The sequence below is a fragment of the Silene latifolia genome, chromosome 9 (genome assembly GCF_048544455.1).
Source record: "Silene latifolia isolate original U9 population chromosome 9, ASM4854445v1, whole genome shotgun sequence".
NCBI lineage: Eukaryota > Viridiplantae > Streptophyta > Magnoliopsida > Caryophyllales > Caryophyllaceae > Silene > Silene latifolia.
This window is the reverse complement of record NC_133534.1, coordinates 221,862,308-221,879,787: the sequence shown is the minus strand read 5'-3', so window position 1 is coordinate 221,879,787 and position 17,480 is coordinate 221,862,308.

Sequence of the window (17,480 nt, the reverse complement as noted above, 5' to 3'; positions counted from 1 at the left end):
TGTTTGCTACGCGGAACGATTTGTGACAGTTCGTAAGTTTGTCGTCAAGTGATTGCTCAAACATTAATACCTACCTCTTAGTTGTCATCTACGTGCCGATACGGTCGTTTTGACAGTAATTAGAGTACATTTAGAGTCCGGGCCTAAAACCGTTATCATTTTCTGATAACCGTTAAATCCCGAGTCAGAATGTTCTGGAATGTTCCGGATATTTCTATTCCATATTTTATAAATATTTCACAATCTTTAATTTTGGTAAACAATTTCCCGTAATATTCACACAAAATATTAAGGAAAACCAAATTATTCCGTCCTTCTATAACTCAAACACGGAAATCTTTCTTCCGCATGAGGAAACCACTTGGGAACAGACGCAGCAGGTGCTGCGCCTCTTCCAAGAGACGCATGGGCTTTGCGCCTCTTCCCAGTGTCCTTTCTGCGTAATTTTCGTATCTTTTTCATATCTTTCCGAGATTCACTTCCAAAGACTCTCTGAAACCCTAATTCCTTCACGTGATTAGTATAAATAGGAGCCTTCGCTCCTCATATTTCTCAAGCGAGTGTCCGCCCTTCTCTTCTCCCTTTGCATTCTAGACCTTTGTTCTTACTTTTTGGCGTCTACGTGCTTGAACATTCGACCACGTAAGCTCGGATCCTTCTGAGTACCAGCCTCCTTTGCATGACCGACCAATTTGACCAACTCCACATCAATCAACTTAATTAATCTAATCGTTTTCCTCTTATGAGGGCACTTTCATATTTGCATTATAGTTCGAGTCGAGCATCGCTAATCGATAACTTAGTCCTTCTCGTTTCGTCAAACATGTAAGTCTGAGGGTGTATAATCCTTGTTTTATTATTGTTATTTACTTTTTGTATCATTAATGTAAGGTTTATGTTGAAAACACCTCTTAAAACCGATTTCTAAAACCTTGTTTAAAACCTCTCTTTTACGGATTTCCATAAGACAAACCGTCGAGAAAGGACGCAGCAACTGTTGTGCCTCTTCGAAGGAGCGCAGTTCCTGCTGCGCCTCTTCGTGAGGCTGCCGCAGTTCCTGCTTCCTTTCTTCTTCCTTCGTCCTCTGTAATTCGTTCGTCTTTGTTTGTTCTTGTTAATTCTTTGTTACAATATCATATTAATTTCACATGTATATTATTATTCATCATTAACATGTTTTATCCATCATAAATCCGACTTAAATCCCTTATAATCTCATATTTGCGGGTTTTCGTCATTAAAATCAATCCGGGTTGTAGAAATTCGATTCGTTCATATCGGGTTTCTGGAATTCGATATTTGATATATTTCCATCTGTTTATTGTCATATTCATCGCATGTTCGCCATTAATTTGTCATTAATTCGTCATATATAGCCTATTTCATTCACCCATGTCACTAATCAATCATTCGTTCATGTAAATAATTAGTAATATTCCGTCTCATCCATGTTTTATTGCTTTTATGACCATTAATCACATGTAAATAACCTATTAATCACTTCCATCTGAGTAAATATATTAATTAATCCTTAAATTCACCGATTCAAATTAACGATTTGCGGTTAAACCACAGCCTGAACTCACCCTTGAACAGACGCAAGAATCGCCGCGCTCTTCCAGCAGGGCGCAGTCACTCGCTCGCGCTGTTCAGTTGAGTTCTGCCTCTGAACTCCGTTGTTGCTTGACCTAGTTTAATTAGCTTACGTATAATTGACTATTATCCGTATTATCACCTTCTGACTTGTTCGTTGATTCATTCTTTTATTCGTTTTCTCAAATTATCCGTTTTAAAGGTATTTTCGACATAAATCGCCTATTCCATTGTAATTATTGTAATTTTCATTATTGTAATTTTTATTTTATTGTATTTATCATATTTCTTGCATCATTTGTATGTTTTCACATGTAATTGAGCATTAAATTCTACTTCGACATTAATTGTATGTTAAATTAATTGTTAACCGACCTAGTCTAATATTCACATGTTAGGATTAAAACTTGGATGTTGCATTGCATGCATATAATCGACGATATATCGAGTATAGATGATGTCTCTAATCATCAGTAGAGGCCGCTATCGAGGCGGGCGGGATTAGGTGTTCGATCAAAAGAGCTTCCTAATACGTACCCTCACCCCTTACTCCAGATCTCTGTGAACATCCGTGTTCATTGGCATCCACGAGAGTCATTCTAGACATAGAATGCTAAGGGTAACGAGTTCTTGGTGTTCATGTCTCTACTTTGTGTCTTGACATGACACGAGGTATTCGAACGGTTCTAATTTCCCATAAAAATTGGTGGCGACTCCAACAAAATGCAAACGCTTGTTCTCTTCGTCCCAAGCGCCCCCGTGGGCCCCCGCTGTCCACAGTTTGGCGACTCCGCTGGGGATAATACACTTACGTGTAGCCAAGGGTGAAACTTGAACAAGGTTAGGGAATAGTTTGTACAAGACAATTGTCGGTTTTCATAACTCGGTCTTCCTAGACCATTTTATTCGGCCTTCCTAGGCTCAACCCAACCCATTCGACCAATCGTCCCGTCTAAACGGTCCTAATTCTTATTTGGGCCTAAGGATGGATAGCGATTGACGTCATCCATACCATGATGCTTACTCTTGTTTGTATCAAGGGCCTTCACTACTTGAGGAAATGGACTAGGAATCGGCCTTACTCTTGTTTGGTACGAGCCTCTCCACAAACTTCGGGTTTGATGGTTCGGTATGGCAACCCACCCTTTAAACCAAAACCCTTTTAAATGCACTCAGCATCCCGTTATAATGCTTGTATAAATGCTTGTACTTTACGTGATCACCATTTCTAAACGAAACCATGACGATTTTTGTAAAAATCAAAACCCTTTTTAATCAAAATTTTGAAAAAGGCCATTTGATTAGCGCAAAACCCAGTCAAAACTTTGTCCATTTGTCGAGTCAAAATTCGGGCCCAAGCCCATTTCAAAACCTCACTTCGAGTCCACTCCTACAATTACACTATGGTTGACTAGGATACACATTTTCAAACCTTCTCTTTTCTTCAAAGCTCACTCAACACAAGTGGCACACACCCACTTCACGAGTCAAAACATTTCTTCTTTTAGCAAGTGTGTTAGAATGGTCGATCGTGTTTTGATTCGTCATCGATCTCTTATCCAGTTTTCAAGATGCCTGGAACCAGCGAAACAAACCTCCACCAACTTCAAGATGGTAATGATCGAATCCTAGCCGCGCTAGCCCAAATCCAAGTTACCCAAGACCAAGTGCATGATCGCCTTGAGACCATCGAAGGTCGGATCTACGCCGTAGAGGGGAGATTGCCTCCTCATGAAAGTGAAGTAGCAGGTGACTACGCGGATGAATCCAGGGACGAAAATCCTCCCATGGGACTGACTGTAGCTGAGAAAAGACTCCAATACTTAGAGGAGCAATTGATGTACCTTAAAGGGGATGACATTTATAGGGAGAATAATCGTAAGTATGAGGACGTCAATTCCAAATTGCCAACCAACTTCAATATGACGGATATCCCTAAATTCAAGGGGCACGAAAACCCTTTGAACCACATCCGTGCCTTCAAGGATTACATGTCTATCAAAGGCATCAAACCCGAGATGTTCTTAAGGATCTTTCCTTCATCTCTTGACACCATCCCAAAGCAATGGTTCTACTCTTTAGAACACAAGAAGATCGCTACTTGGGAAGATGCCGCGATCGAGTTTGCTAAGCAATACGCGGATAATGCCGAGATCCAAGTTAACATGCGCACTCTAGAGGTTCTTACCCAAAATGACAAAGAAGGATTCACCGACTTCCTAAGTTGGTGGAGGAAGACTAGTACCCAACTAGTTGAACGCCCGGATGAAGCTACCCTTGTGGAAAAGTTTGTGGACAATCTCAAACCCATTTATGCCAACCATTTGAGATACCAAAACATCAAGACCTTCAAGGACTTAACCGTACTAGGGACAAGGATTGAAGATGACATCCGTAAAGGGCTCTTGTCCAAAACGGTAGGTCGAGGATACCAAGGCTCAACAAGTCGTTCATACGACTCCACTAGAAAGACCGATGAGGTTAACCTTCTCGAGCCATCCAAGAAAAGTACCCCACCAAGGAAATTCACAAATCTTGGGGACACTTACTCCAACGCTCTAAAAAGATTAATGAAACAAGGCAAACTTCAACCCATTGGACCTACTCCCGAACCCGAAAAGAAATCCAAATTCTGGGACGAGAACTCGTACTGTGAATACCATAGGGGCAAGGGTCATGACACAGAAAAATGCTACAAATTGAAAAATGTGCTTCAAGACATGATTGAAGATGGTCGATTACCAATACCGTCGGGAGGTAAACCCAACAACACTCAGAATCCTCTTGGAGTTCTAGTGATTACAAGTGACGAATCTACCTTAGATTGTTCACACCTCATTTCTCCAATTGAAGATGAAATCCATGCAATCGAGAATGAAGGGTTCTACTCTACTGTCTCCCCTACCATTTCCGACTTCATCACATGGGCAAGGAGTGTGGATAGGCAAGTTTGGGAATTAGAAAATGTGGTGACAACTTTACATGATCCCAACGCAACACCTAAGGAGCATGTGCCATTAATCTTCTCTCAAAATGCCACTATGCAAGAAATAGTCGCCATGGTTGATAAATTAGTCGACCAAATCATACGACTAGAAGACGAAATCATGAAAATGAGGGAACTAGCTACAATCAATGGAGTTTGGGCCGATGATGATGAGGACGAGTACCTCATCGAAAACTCCCTAGTCAAGGAAATAGTCCAAAATGGTGAAGACCAAGATGTGGACCACCTAACTCGTTCGGGACGTCCATATCAAAGCACTACTCAAAATGGTCAAACCAACGTTGTCACACCAAATGATAACGAAGATGACTCCACTGACCATTTGCTCAAGCAATTACAGAAGACAAAGGTGATCTTTCGGTCCTGCAATTAGTAGCAAGCTCATTCCCACATCGCCAAGCTTTACTGCAAGCTTTGGCCAAACTAAATGTAGCACATAACTCGACACCCGAAGATGTAGTCAACTTGGTCTTCCAAGAATCACCGAAGCTAAGTAATCCTATTACTTTCTCAGACGAAGATTTGCCACCTTTTGGCGCTAGTCACAACTTAGCTCTTTACATCACTGTCATTTGTCTAAAGAAGAACGTGCCAATGACCTTGATAGATGATGGCTCTGCGGTCAACGTCATACCCCTCAAAACGGCATACAAATTAGGCATGAAAGAGTCGGATTGGACCCCTACCAATCAAGGTGTCCGCGCATATGATGGTACACGACGAAAGGTGGTAGGACTTGCTAACCTAACCATAGCCACAGGGCCAATTGAGCGAAAGGTTAACTTCCAAATAGTGGACATCGAAACTTCCTTCAACATACTCCTAGGAAGACCTTGGATTCTCGCTTCCAAAGCAGTGACATCCACCCTTCATCAAAAGATCAAGATCCCACTAAATGGCAAAGTAGTGACGATCACTTCGTCACCCATCAAAGCAATAATCGAAAAGAAGTCGAACAATCAAGTCCTTGCAGATCCAGTATATGAACTTGGGGGATTCCAAAGCATAAGTGTCATAGAAAGCGAATTGGCACCCTTATACTATGATCCCTACTCCAACTTGGTGGTCAACCACATACTCAAATCCCAGGGATACTTCCCTGGAATGCCTTTGAACCCTATTCGAAGAAACACCTTCGCACCATACAAGGAAGGTAACTCAAAGAGGATACCAATTGGACTAGGGTACAAACCCACTAAAGAAGAGGTTCTCGAGATGCTTGCTCAAGTTCAAAACCGTAAGTACGTAGGAGTCCAAATGCGACCCTATCTCCCTACCCTAAATGGGTACTTTGTTAAGGAAGGAAGTCTAGAACTCTTTCACGGATTTCCCGAGCCTTGGCATTATCTCGAGAGGAAGCTAGCCGGAATCGAGATCTTTCACGATTGCTACTTCATCCCTCCAGAAACGGTTCCTACCGTCAAAACCCGTCAAGCACCTTGCTTAGACGAACAAGCTGTTAGTCTATTGTTCGGAGAAGATCGATTTGTTAGAGCCGCGCAGGATGAGATCATTACCGTGATACTTCAAGACGATCGCTTCAACCCCACCGCGTTAATCACGGAAACTAACGCGAGTCAGCAGAAAGGATGGAGAAAATCAATCAAGTGGACCAACAATCAAGGAAGACTCTTCAAGCTCACCACTGGAGAAGGAGATATGTTCAAAGGAGAACCAGAAGACGATGAGTTCGAGTCAGAGTCGGAGTCAGAGTCGGAGTCTAGAGAAGTCACTAGGGAGTCTCCTCCTGTCGTCATCCCCATTCCCTTTGTTTCTCCTAGCTTAGCCTCGAGTAGTCACAGTAGTTCGGAAATGTCCCAACCATCGTCCTTTTCCGCCACCGACCACGGATCGGATGGCTTATTTGTTTCAACTTTACTCAAATTTTAATATGAATAAATCGGTTCTGCTTACTCTTTGTGTTATCTTGAGTGCAATTCTGTTTACGATGATACCGAGGATGACCAAGACCCGACTAATCGAAATACCTCCCTACGTAGCCAAGGAAATACTACAGGAAAGGGAAGGGGGACCAGTAATAGAGGACACCGAACCCATCAATGTAGGAACCGAACTAGAACCCCAAGAACTTAGGATAGGGACTATCTTGAGATCTACCGAAAGGGTCGATTTCATAGACCTCCTAAACGAGTTCAAAGACGTTTTCGCTTGGTCCTACAAAGACATGCCAGGGATCGACAGGGATATCGCTGAACATAGAATCCCGATTAAGCCAGGTTTCAAACCTGTAAAACAGAAGCTTCGACGAATGAGAACGGAATGGGCTCTCAAGATTAAGGAAGAAGTCGATAAGCAATTCAAAGCCGGGTTCATCAAAGTTTCCGAGTATTCTGACTGGGTAGCCAACATAGTACCGGTACCCAAAAAGGATGGGAGAATCCGTGTTTGTGTTGATTTTAGGGACTTAAACAAAGCAAGTCCTAAAGATGACTTCCCTCTACCACACATCGACATATTGGTGGACAATAATCGCACCACGCATTACTATCCTTCATGGATGGGTATGCGGGTTATAACCAAATCAAGATGGCCATAGAAGACATGCATAAGACCGCCTTTGTCACTCAATGGGGAACCTATTGCTATACGGTCATGCCGTTCGGATTGATCAACGCCGGAGCTACATATCAACGCACCGCAACTACACTCTTACATGACATGATGCACAAAGAAGTTGAGGTATACGTAGACGACATGATTGTCAAGTCCAAGGATAGAGAAGGGCATATTGCGAACCTTCGCAAATTCTTCGCAAGGCTACAAAAGTACAACATGAGGCTCAATCCTCAGAAGTGCACATTCGGAGTAACATCTGGCAAACTCCTGGGATACGTCGTTAGCCAACGAGGTATAGAAATAGACCCTTCCAAGATCAAGGCTCTGATCGAAATGCCACAACCTCAAACAGAAAAAGAAGTCAGAGGATTCCTGGGAAAAGTGCATAATATAAGTCGATTCATATCGAAACTCACCATGATTTGCGAGCCTATCTTCAAGAAGCTCAAGAAGACATACCACACCATGTGGGATGATGATTGTCAAAAGGCATTTGATCGAATCAAAGAGATGTTGGCTAAACCACCAGTGCTCATGCCACCTCAACGAGATCAACCTCTTGATTTATATCTCACAGTAACCGAAACAGCCATGGGTGCCATGCTAGCTCAAACTGTAGGAAGCGAAGAAAGGGCTATCTACTACCTTAGTTCTTGGAGTACGAGTGTAAATACTCACAACTCGAAAAGACATGCCTCGCTCTTGTGTGGGCAACGAAGAAGCTACGCCATTACATGCTTAACTACTCCGTCAAAATATACTCCAAAATGGATCCAGTCAAATACCTCTTCGAGAAACCCGTCCTCAACGGACGCCTAGCAAGATGGACCTTGATGCTCTCAGAATTCGACCTCACATACGTACCTCTAAAAGTTATAAAAGGTCGTGCCGTTGCCGAATTCTTCGCAGAAAATCCCATCAATGATGCACAAACAATAGACACTTGGTCATTTCCAGACGAGGATATACTTCAAACTGATGTAGACTCCTGGGACCTTTACTTTGATGGAGCATCAAACTTAAGAGGATTTGGAATAGAAGTGTTGCTCATTTCTCCTGAAGGCGAGCATACACCAATCTCTGTCAAACTCGACTTCGAGGTGACAAATAACGCTGCAGAATACGAAGCTTGTCTAATTGGACTACAAGCGGCAGTGAGCTTAGGCATTAAAAACCTCCGAGTAAACGGGGATTCATCCCTGATCATCAACCAAGTTACGGGATCTTGGAAAGTTCGAAGCGAAAGCCTAGCACCTTATCAAGCCAGAATAGACCAAGTTGCCCAATTCTTCGATCATGTGACATATCTACACCTACCTTGAGAAGAAAATCAATTTGCAGATGCTCTTGCAAAACTTGCATCTTTGATTAATATGCCAGATGACATGGTGGAAATGCCTTTATGCATCGAACGACGGTCAGAGCCAGCTTATGTCCACCAAATCACCGACGAAGAGGAAATCGCGCAGGAACCCTGGTTCCAAGCAATCCTGAATTTCAAGCTCAACGGTACCTATCCACCGGATATGGACAAGAGGGGACAACGTGCTATACGCCTATTAGGTTCCCAATACGTTCTCATGCAAGGAGAGTTATACAAAAGAACACCTCTTGGTGTAATCCTACGTTGCCTTGATCATTCACAGGCACGAAAAGTGATGGAAGAAGTCCACGATGGAGAATGCGGTCCTCACATGAGTGGGCCCATGATGGCAAAGAAAATCACACGTTTGGGGTATTATTGGACCACAATGGAATCCGATTGCATCAAATACGTAAGACATTGCCACAATTGCCAAATCTTCGGGAATGTACAACACGTCCCTCCTTCATTGCTCTTCTATACGATGGCATCTCCTCGCCATTTTCTCGCCTGGAGAATTGACATAATCGGAAGATAACCCCACCGAACAGAGGTCACTGTTTCATCCTAGTGGCAATCGACTATTTCACCAAATGGGTAGAAGCGGCTTCCTACACTAGTCTCACGGCTAAAAATGTGGCAAAGTTCATACAAAACAACATCATCTGTCGATATGGTTGCCCGCATGAGATAATTAGTGATAATGGGTCACACTTCCAAGCTGAGACTGAACAATTGCTAGCCAAGTACAAAATTAGGCATCACCACTCTTCGCCCTATAGACCAAAGACTAACGGCGCGGTAGAGGCGGCAAACAAAAACGTTGTCACGATTCTCAAGAAAATGATTGACAACTATCGAGACTGGCCAAGTAAGATACCCTTTGCTTTGTGGGGATATCGTACATCTGTTAGGACGCCCACTGGGGCTACTCCTTTCTATTTGACCTACGGCATGGAAGCTGTACAACCAGTCGAGCTAGAGATACCATCCCTGCGTATTTTACACGAAAGTCAAATCCCAGAAGCCGATTGGAAGAGGGATAGATATGAAGAACTCATCCTCCTGGATGAACGTAGGCTACGCGCCTTGCATAATGTCCAAATATATCAAGCACGTATCAAACGAGCTTTCAACAAAAGGGTTAAGCCAAGAAATATCAAGGAAGGAGACTTAGTACTCAAATCGGTTAGAGCTCTTTTACCTGTTGACCCACGGGGAAAATTCAAACCCAATTGGACCGGACCATTTCTAGTCAAGTCCATACTTCCAGGGGGTGCGGTTAGAATCACAGACCTAGACGGGAATGAGTTTTCCAACCCAACGAACCTTGACCAATTTAAACGGTACTATGCCTAGAATAGGAACAAAAACGCGCCTCGCGTAACCTCACGTGTCGCTCTTGTGGCACTAAATAAACGCCCCCTGGCCAAGCTGAAATAGGCTAATGTCACTTTGCTTTTGCATTTTGACAAACTTGTCATCCTCATATCATCAAATAAACTAAACTGCACCTTCAGAGTAAGTAAAAAGCTCATGCTTATTTTCTAAGTTCATTACAAGCTCTTGCTAGAACAATTATTCTTTTACATTTACTCGAACTACGCGCAAGGGTTTGATTTCATTTTTAATGAATACGTAGGCAATCCTTCACAGGATACAACCCATTATTTCAAAATGTAAATAGAAGGACATTTGCATTGCATTTGGAATTCGACAAGAATAATAAATAGAAAAATCACAACGGTTTCATAACCATTTAACCTTTTTTATTTCATTCATTTTCTAATAATAGTACGCTACATAATAAAAATAAAAATATGCTAGGATTCTAAAAACCCCACCTTTTTATTACAACAATAATAATAATAATAAATAATAAATAAAGACTAGGGCTATTCTTCCATCTTCCCTTTGCCCTTGTCATTCTTGTCATATTTCTTGTCACGACCTCGAGCCGGACGCTCTTGCGCCACTTCGGACCTAATCACCAACGGTCTTTCCCGAGGCCTAGACTTCCCATTCTTGTCAATCACTTTATCCACGACAGGAGAGGTCTTCGGTTTCTTCGAAGGATGAACAACTCGAAACCCGACTTCTTCCTCTCCCTCAGTCAAATGCTTCTCTTTCTCCTTTTCCACCTCGCGCACCTTGTAGTCAATGGGCTCGCGCTTCCTCAATCTCTCGCGCTCTTCCGGAGTGGTAGCTTTCCTCCATCGCAGATAGGAATCCGACACCCATAAGGCATTGGCAGAAGAGTTCAAGAACCATATGTTTCTTTGGGCCCATTTAATGGCCCACTCCCTTCGCCTCTCTGTAGTAAGCGCCACGGCAGTCTGCGGGACGGTATCAAGTTTGGGGATCGTCTGTTTTAGTCCAACCTGTCTCATCAGCCTTTCCAGGAAGATGCACACCATAAATTCCAAGCCAGGAATGCGCACAGATCGGGTAGGATCCAAAGAAGACACTCCAGTGACAGATTTGAGGTGCCACCACGGTACAATCCACCTAATCAAAGGGCCATCGTCACTCTTCAGCTTGTTCTCCCAATAATTGCAGACTCGGGTGAAGTCCACCATGTAAAGCTTGGTCCTCATTGCAATCGAACGAGCATGATAAGAAGGAACGTGAACTAGGGGCTCGATCAATCGAAGCCGTTCCATAAGCCAAACCTACCAAAAGCGGGTATTAGACATCAAAAACAAACAAAAAACGAAAAAAAAAAACGAAAAAAACGAAAAAAAAAAAACGAACGAAAAAAAAAAAGGAAAAGAAAAATAAGCGTTCTTTTACCTGCAGAATGACGGGACTTCCCAAATACGGTAGGTCGCGGTTGGCTTTCCTATTATCCAAGCCCAACAGGATCTCTCCTAGACATAAACAAGCCGGGCTCCCCGCGCACTCCATTTGCTCAACAAGGCCCAGAAGACGGGGATCACCTCTCAAGTCTTCATCAACATGCCCTTGGAAGACATACACATGCAACAAGCAAAACCCAAATGCCCTTCGTCTAGCAACATAAGAAACGGTGGGGTCGGCCCTGTGAATAAATCGGTCAATGAAGTCCAACATTCGCACTCCCTTCGTGGTCACTAGACGGTCCACCTCGAGTCTAGTCAACCCAAGCAAGTCTCTAAATTTGCTCTTGTACCCTTGCGAAGTAGAAGGAATGGCAGGCAAGTGTTCAGGGTCCCATCCGCCAATCGCAAAGAACTTCTTCAGAAATGGGCTTCATCGCCTCCCAGGAACGCAAAAACATGGTAATTCGGGTCCCAATAATCAAGACAAGCATCCAAGAATGGTTTGACAACCTTGATAAGCTTCAGACTCAACAAAGATCCAAGATTATAGGCGCCCATATCATATTTCTCCATGTTTGAAAACTCGTTGGTCCATTCTTTTAAGCGAATCTCCAAAGTATTCATGATGAGGGATTATTTTGAGAATTTTATGTAATAAGACGAAGAAGAGACGGAAGAATTGTGTGAATAAAAGCTCTATCGACGTCTCTATTTATACTAATTTCTGTTTCCAAAAATCTGCCATAACAGAACCACTTTGGAACAGGCGCAGCACCTGCTGCGCCTCTTCAAAGGGACGCAACTCATGCTGCGCCTCTTCCTCAGCTAAGCTTCTGTGATTTTCCGCGTTGGATCTTTCCTAATTCCTCGACGAATAATTTCCTATTCCTACGGGTTATTATTTTGGTAAATACGTGGAAGTTACCATATTTCGTGTTTCCTAATTCCGCGGGCACGCATCTCGAGGCGACATCGACATTTTCGCCATTTTTACCACACTTGCATTTTCATTTTTAATATCATTCATTTTAGGAAATAATTTTCATATTGATTTAATTCATTTCCAAATTTATATATTTATTTCATTTATATTTCTTTCATTTTTTTTTAATCATTTCATTTCAAACTTATAGGTTTTTATTTTTTTATTTTTTTAGGGGTAACCCTCCCTACCGTCCGGTCATTTCCGGCAGAATTTTTGCATTTTGCATGCTTTTGAGTCATTCGTTTTGCGCTAATTCAGGCCATGTGTATATACAAATGTATGTTTTGCGTGATTTCTATGTAAATTTCGGCAGCATGACGACATAAACCGTCATCTACCAAACCTGTTCAAAGCTAACCTGCAGATACAAGCAACACAACCCAGCAGCAAAGGCACTCAGGCCATCTTTTATACAACCAAAAAGAGAAATGTACAACAAACTGGGGGCTCTCGCCCCAAACAAAGTCCAAAATGTTCAAAATGAAGGTCCAAAATGTACAAATGTGCAAACTATGGCCAAAATACAAACAAAAACTACACAAAACTACTGCTGGTCGCCCTCCAGCTCCGCAACTCTTGCCGCAAGAGCAGCAATCTCGGCGTCTCGAACCTTGAGCTCCCTCAACAAGCGAGCTGTCTCCTCCCGAGACTGAGCCAACTCTCGCTCCAGCTCGCGGTCCCCCTGTAAACAACAAAATTGGCTCATGTCAATCATTTCAAACAATTACAAGAAAAGTTGGAAAATCAAAATTCAAAAATGAAATAGGCACAAGGTTCATACCTGACGGCCTCGACCGCCGACAAGTGCCTCGACTTCAGAGTGCTCGCACCGGTTGGCCACCCTCCATAATGCCACGAACCGAGACGGCGCAACCTGCATTTTCAAAAAGAAGTTCTCAATAATTGAACAAGCTCAATCAAATGTGTTCCTACACAAAAATTATGTAAAGTTAGAGGCTCACCCTCCGAATCAGATGCTGCCAATCGTCCAGGCCAGCATCCGTCACAGCCACGTCAAAGTCACGTAGCTCGGAGATCGTCGTCCTCCCAGTCGTGTCAGTGTACTCGAGGGTCTCGGGGTACTCTGGGGGCTCGATGCCCGCCGCCTCAACCTCCTGCAAAGTCAAATATTTCTCATTAATCGATGATCTTTCATCATAGTTCTCAAAAATCAAGTAAAATAAAGGAGAGAAAATATGCTCACCACAACCGGCCAGTACGCCAACCTCCCGTAGAGGAACGCCGAGTAGTCCTCGCCAGGAAGAAGGAGGGCGTCACCACTAACGCCAGCCAAGTCGGCCTCCCTCTCTGCCTCAGAAGGCTCCCTGAACATCGTCCCAGGAGGATCGATGGGAACCGTCAACACGCCCCGAGAGCACTGACGAGCCAAGCGCTCGCCCAAGTACCACACAGGACCTATCGACGTCCTCAACAGCAGCCGGCTCGAGCTCCTAGGTCGAAGGACCTCAGCCACAAAAGGAGGCGCTCCAGCGTACTCCGCCCAAGGCCTGGGCACCCACTGGGACAAGACAAACAAGGAATCATTCTTATGATCAATTTAAAAGCAATGAGGAAGCAAATGAATATAAGTAAGATCCTTACGCTGTCTAGCTGAAGAGCGTTCACGTCCCGTCGGTAGACACCGTGGGAAGAACACTTGCTCTTCGTCCTGCACATCACCCAATCCCTCACCACGGGATAGGCCTTCTCCAGCGGCTCCGTCCTCTTGGGCGCGAGGCCCGGAAAGTAGGAGTACACCCACGCCTGTGAAGCAAGATAGTCAATAACGATCTTTCGTAATGTGTCAAAAAAAGGAATTGATTTTGGTCTAAATGAAGGTTCATACCTCCAACAGTAGTCCAGGTCCGACAGCGCCAGGAGAAGTCCCCTTCTCCATCAACTCCAGACGAACCATGGCCCTCATGAAGCGGATGAGGACCGCAAAACCAGCAGTGACCCAGTCCCAACGCCCTAGGGAGCTCAGGTCAGAAAGGAAGGGAAGAAGCTTCGTCGACAGCCTCTCTCCCTTGTCTCTGAGGTAAATCGAAGACAGAAACCACCAGAGCCACAAACGAGCCCTCTGCTCAGCAGTACAGGGAGGAGGAGTCGTCTCTCTCCCATCAATCGTCACCAGCGCCGGGATCTTTCCTACGAAGTAGTCTCGAACGTAGGAGCTGGGCATCAAACCCGGCACTGTGATAGCCTTCGGCGACAAGTTCCAGCCGATCAACCTCTTAGCCTCGGCCGAGTCCACCCTCATGGCGCCTCTCCGCCACTCCACGACCTCGAGACCCACACCTGCAGACCCGGAAATCATGCCGTAGTCCTCCAGAGTGACTCCCACCTCACCAAAAGGCATGTGAAAAGTGGAAGTCGTATCCCATAATCGGTCCAAGAAAGCGCGGACCAGGCTAAGGTTAGCCCACAGCTTCCTCTTCGCGATATCCCTCCAGGCCTGTACCAAGGCACCAAACTCTCCACGATCGATCATGGCGCGCTCCTCCGCCGACAGCAGCTCGTAGCACTCCATCGCCGTCGTGTAACCCGAGAACGACCTGATGTTCCCGGCCTCCTATTGTGATTTGAAACAAAAGCTATCTTTAGTTTTGAATGGAAATTGAAGAGATATAAACAAATGAATGAAACACTACAAGAATAACTAAAACAGGCGACCGAAATTTGGCGACTGATACTGGTAGTCGCCAAATTGGCGACTGATTTACAATTTGGCGACTGAAATCAGTCGCCAATTTGGCGACTGTCTTTTTTAAAAAGGGCATCTAATTTGGCGACTGATATATCAATTTTGGCGACGGATTTTAATGTAGTCGCCAATTTGGCGACTGAATATCAGTCGCCAAATACAAATTCAGTCGCCAAATTTTTTTATACAAACCAGACCCCCCTCTCTCCTACTTTACTCTTTCGAAACCAAAAAAAAAAAAAAAAATTGCGATTTACGACGAACGGCGACGAGACTACACTACCACCACCACTTCCACCGCCATTTCTACCGCCATTTCCACCGCCACTTCCACCCTCTTTAATTAGGTTAGTTTTTTTTTGTTTAATTTCAGTTTAATTTGTTAGATTAATTTGTAGTTAGTTTGATTAATTTGTGGTTAGTTTGTTAGATTTATTTGTAGTTAGTATGTTAGATTAATTTTTAGTTAGATTTAGTTTAATTTGTGTTTGAATTAAAAGGGAATGATTAAGAGGTTTGTCTTTAGGTTTATGGTTATGGGGGGAGGGGGTTTCGGCCGTGGGTGGGGTTGGTCGGGGGTGGGCCGTGGTGGGCCGTGGGTGGGTGGGTCGTGGGGTGCCGTGGGTGGGTCGTGGGTGGTGTATGGTGTTGGGTAGCTAAGTGAAACCGTCTCATTATCATAAGTATTAAGCTAAGTGGAACCGCCTTAATTAATAATAATATTATTATTATTACTAAGTTAAGTGAAATCGTCGTATTATTATTAATATTAAGCTAAGTGAAACCGTCTTTTGGATTAATGGAATTAGCTAAGTGGAACCGTCTTTTGGATTAAGAGAAATTAGCTATTAGCTAAGTGGAACCTTCTTTAGGACTTGATTTTGATAAATTTAGTTTGATAATTCATGTTATTGATGAATTGAGGTTGAATAACCTTGTTTTTTTGTTTTTTCTTCTCTTTTCAGTGGTTGTCACCGCTACTGCTAGGCACCACCGTCGCGGTAGTCTGATTGCTTCTTGTTTTCTTTTCATTTTTGCTTTTACTTGATTAGGTAACCTCCTCTTACCAGTTACCTTTTAAATTTACTAATTTTAGTTCAAATTATGTTACGGACTTTAGGATAGAAGCCTTTACTATGTGGTTGAATTGGGCTATTGATTGACTTAATTAATTTAGTACTTGATTGTGTTGTTGTTTGATTTGATGTTGACTTAGTACCGTTCAAGAATTACTCATTAGGAGTAATTCTTGAATAGTCCCCATTTTGGGATCGTCTTTTTGTACGTTTCAAGTCATTTAGGTAGTAAACACGTACTTGTGATTTATTAATGAGGAATGAGTTTGGTGGCGATCCCTTTAATGTTCTCCGAATACATGTATATGTGTATTTGGAGAACTGAAGGGAATTGCTGCCGAATGTTTTCCTCATTAATAAATTACAAGTGTGTTTGCTAGTGACTTGAAACATACATTGACGGGTTTAGGTTGGAGTGATAAGGACCCCATTCGAAGATGGATTACTTATTGACAATATTTATATATTGTTTTCATATGTTTATTGTATAATGTGGAGTATAATGTTTAAATTTTGTATTTAATATTATTGTTATTTTTTAAAAATGTTTAAATTTCTTTGGGGTCTTCTTTAGATTAAAATGAAGAGATTGGAACGTTCATGGATGTATGAAGGAAGATTAGACCATTCCAATAAGAAAAGACGTCCTACCGCTAGATTTATAAAGGGTGTTAGCGAGTTTATTGAATTTGCTAAACAACAAGATGAATATGACTCGGTAGACAAAAAACTTAGGTGCCCTTGTGCCAAATGCAAAACCCTAAAATACCAGCTTGACATTGTAGTAGAAGAACATCTCATTATAAACGGGTTTAAGCCAAATTATTACAATTGGATTTCACATGGAGAAGCATATTCTCCAATTCATGAACAAACTCACACCCAACAAATACAAAATGATGAGAACCCATATAGAGAGATGGTTGTTGATGCTATGGATTCCACTATTTTTAATAGTGATGACCATACAACTATTTCTGAAGAACAACCGCTACACCCACAAGCAAAAGCCTTTCTTGACATGTTAAAAGCCTCAGAAAAACCCTTGTATGAAGGAAGCAGAATGACATTGTTACAAGCAGCTTCTAGGCTAATTACCTTGAAATGTGAGTTCAATATGCCATTTGTTGCTGTTGATGGCATTGCCTCGTTCCTTGAGGAATCTTTCCCCGATGATAATATCATGACCCGAAGTTTCTATACTACCAAAAAAGTAGTTAAAGGTCTTGATTACCGCATGAAAAGATTGATGCATGTCCTGAAGGATGTATGCTATTTTGGAAAGATGATGCTTTGCTTGACAAATGTAAAGATTGTGGGGCGGATAGATATGAGACAAGTGAAGGAGATACAGTTTTGGTGTTGAAAAAAGGC